We start from the raw sequence: 4,071 nt of genomic DNA on the forward strand, positions 1-4,071 counted from the left end.
GTTTTTACCTTTGATTGATTGTGTTTGATTAGTTTATAAATGATTTCTTATTTATTTTGACTTTCAAAGTCAAACTTTCACTAGTTAAGGATTAGGATTAGCATTGCGGGTGAGTGTTGTTTACAACTGACCGATTGATTTGAACACCATTTATTTGATTATATAATACTCTATTTGTCCCATTAAATATGTCTACTTTTAAATTTTCAAAGTCAATTTTTACAACTTTGACCTTAAATATCTTTGTTTGTGTTGTATAATATTTGATGAAGTTTATTGTGGTTGATTTGATCATGAAAAGACACTCACCTCGTGATTAAGTCAACCAAACACGAGTCTTTTTTTTTTTTTAAGATAATTTAGTTAAGTTGAGAAATGCGTGTGGCTACAATACTTAATTTTGTTAAATTAAGCGAGTTAGTATTTATTGTTTGATATCAAAAGATGATCGTCTAGGTAGCAAATGTCATTTTTGGTTTCTTGGTCTGTCTTACGCAGTATTGTAAATATACGTTTTAAAGGTCGTTATAATGCTTAAAGGTGGTCTGCCGTTACATTATCTGTTTTGTATTGTAGATTTATAGGTTGCACTCAATAACAATCACATAACACACTTAACAGGGCTAGGGCCATGCCCATGGATAATTGATTGACACATATATTTATCTAATGGTTTTATGTTTATCAGGCCAACTTCGGTTTTGGACACAATACAAATATCTTAATTATGAAGCAAAAGATGGCCCCGAATAACACAACCAAATTTAAATTTGGTTAGACACGTTATTGTTGTAAGTTTGAATAAATAAAATAATTCATATAAATATAAGTAAAAGTATCTTATCTTATACTTTTTTGGTTTTTATGGTTGAGATATTGTTAACATATTTTTGTAAAGAAGAAATTCTTTTATAAATTATAGTCTCCCCGATATATTTGTTAAGTGCATGTGTACACCGGCCTCTTGCATAATTGCATATACATTTATGTAGTGTTAATGGACTTGATATAAAATCCCAACCATTTAAGTATTTTAATTGATGTTTTACATATCGGGTGAGGATCTAACCATGGGCAACTCATAAATTCTCTTTGGATTGCATTACAGATTCAGATTTTTATTTATCATGTAGTAAAACAGTAGTGCTTGAACTCTGAGAATGTACTTATTGATATGCACATAAGTGATTCGTATAAGATGTTCATCCATACAGATCGAATAATTTGGGACACAAATTGTGTAGCTAAAATACAAGAGGTGATTCAGAAATAGCCTATGATGATGACATTTTTAGATGTGGTTCTTCAAATGCTATGAAAAGTATCCTGATAAAATCAAAACACATACGTGTTAATATCTAGCTTAACTAATCCATAAGGTTAAGTATACTTACAAGTTCAAGTATTACCTCATCATAACGGATGGGTCGGATATTGGCACATCTAGAGAAGACCTTCTTTCGAGCTTCTCTTACTGATGACGGTGGTTGATGTGGAGAAACATATTTAATGGTTAATTTGCATTCCTCCACTTGATTACCTGATTTTTTGTTAAACTATTACGGGTACAGGAATAAGTTTCCACCTATGAAGTTGAATATAGATTGTACAGATAGTAAACAAATCAGTTACCAGCTCTGTAGTGATATCTTTTGGCAGGAATCCGGTACTAACTACTGCACTTTGAAGCAAACACTTATCATCGCATTTCATGTTTGAGGTGCCTCCTCTTGAGCTTGCATTGTAACTGAAAGTTTAAGACTCGAGTATTAGCCAACAAATAGGACTCAAATACACGCAATTGAAAATAATCAAAAGCTAACATGAAACATCTTTAGTAGACTTGGGCGCCAAAACTCCAGCAGGTGGATTGGCAGCATACTTATTTGGTTTCGTAGTTCTCACCTGAAAAACAACCACAGCAAAAAAAAATAGCACTAAAACTTAGCTCTCGATGTTTTGTTAAGCTCATAGTGTCGTGACAATAATACTGTTACCTTAAATGCTACAGGACAGTCAGTTTTATTCTTTAGCTGCAGGGAAATTGTGATCTTCTCCATCAATTCAACTAAAACACACACAATGGGAATGAAACTAATCACAATTTTGAATGCGCAATAAACTAGTTTAAGAAATGAATAAAATATATCATAATTTTTACATGGAAATTGAAGCTCGTGGGGTTCGATACTAAGAAGCTTGCCCTTACAGTTTTCTTGAATGTGAGCATTGAATGAATTCTCACTTAACTACAAATTAAAAACACATTAAAAACAGAGAACACTTAAAATCTATGTGGTTGAGTAGTTGATATACATGTCCAAGCGAACAAGGACGATGATAAAAAAAAATAAATATTACATACATATGTTTCTTTCAAGGACGATGATATTTTCCATTAAACATACATATGTTTCCAATTTATGTCTTGCGTAAATTATTAGTTTATCACGGTTAGTTATTGCAACATTTTGATATATGCATTAGAATTTTTCTGTAATCATATCAAAATTACTTACAGCATTGGAGTTGCTCAAATTTACTGTCCAGGCATCGGAGATTGAAGTATTAGAGTAGCTTAAATTCACTATCGAAGCATCAGACATTGAAGTCGTTGGAAGGACATCCTCTTTGGGGTTTCTATTAGTCGTAGCAATTGTTGTTTAGGAGCAACAAAACAAACATCTATTTCGCATTCCCCTACTTGATAACCTGATTCCTTCTTAAACTAATGCATAAAATATTAAATAAGTGTCCATTTAAGTCATTAAGGAGTTAATACTTAACAATTTGAATATAGTTAGATACATTAATCTTATTTACCAGCTCTCGAGTAATATCTTCTTCTGCAAATCCTGGACTTACAACTGCACTTTGTACCATAAATTTATCCTTGCATCCCATTTCATGATTTGGATCTTCCTTTTGAGGTTGCATTGTAACTAAACGAGAGTAAAAGCTAGTTTTTTGTCAGTCTGTGGTGTAAACTTTATTTTTCCTATCTATATATAGTAAATAGTCACGTATGATCTTGTCTGAGAAAATAACAGGAAACAAAATAGCAAAAGAAACAAACATTTGATTTGGCGAGTAGATTGAGGCAACAAAATCCCGACATGGGGCAGAGCAGCATATGTATTCGGTCTTGTACTTTTCACCTGAAACTGATTAGCAAGAGAAAACATAAAGGAATCTTTGTGTATTTCACTAACACATAAAACTTTCATTAATCCGGGGGTCTTACTGTGCGATAAAACAATCATCAAATTAGTTTTGACCTCTTTAGTGACATTTGTTTTTCTTAGTAATGGCTAAAATGTAAGACTTCATACATATTATCACACTTCTTTTAAAATTGTCACTAAATTTCTAAGAAAGGGATTCACTTTAGTTGTGATGTGGGTAACTCGGGCCAGGTAATCCAAACAAAATAGAAATCGGGTCAACCTGAATGGAAACTAAATCAAAATACCAATCTATATAATAGCATACAGGTTCAGGTTAGTTGTTTACTTGTTCAAGTCACCCCAAAACAGAATAAATAATCTTATCCAGGTTTGGGTCGGGCTTCTTATTCGGATTTGGTCGTCTTTGCCAACCCTGTGATCATAACGAATGCTCGATCTAATATCTATAAATTCAATAATAGTAAACTCTACACACATAACAAAAACAAAAAATGATGTTAAAGCCAAATAGTAACAACAATACCTTAAACGCGACGTGATCATATGTTCTGTTCTCTAGTTGCATCATAGCTGAGATTTCCTTCATCAATTCAACTATACAGTACACAAGAGATTAAAATTACTCTGAAATTTCATAAGAGAAAGGGCAACAAAATTGAAATGAAATTACATTGGAAAAGAAGCTTTTGAGGTTTGACACTAACAAGCTCTCCCTCGATAATGACCTTTTTGTTTTCCTGAAAGAATTGAGATCACTAAATACCAAAGGTCGTATTTTATTTTAGCCCGAAACAAGCTCAAGAAATACTTACTTGAAATCGCAGCGAATTCTCAAGGTCTCTCACGACCTTGGTCATTAGTGGGCGTTGGGCATTATCATCAG

General features: G+C 32.7%; 1 pseudogene; it reads right to left on the reverse strand.

The window, feature by feature from the left end:
• Window positions 1–1,305: 1,305 nt before the first annotated feature.
• LOC122584601 lies at window positions 1,306–2,608 on the reverse strand (annotated as a pseudogene).
• Window positions 2,609–4,071: the final 1,463 nt, after the last annotated feature.

The sequence above is a fragment of the Erigeron canadensis genome, unplaced genomic scaffold, assembly GCF_010389155.1.
Source record: "Erigeron canadensis isolate Cc75 unplaced genomic scaffold, C_canadensis_v1 Conyza_canadensis_unscaffolded:56, whole genome shotgun sequence".
In the NCBI taxonomy this organism is placed as follows: domain Eukaryota; kingdom Viridiplantae; phylum Streptophyta; class Magnoliopsida; order Asterales; family Asteraceae; genus Erigeron; species Erigeron canadensis.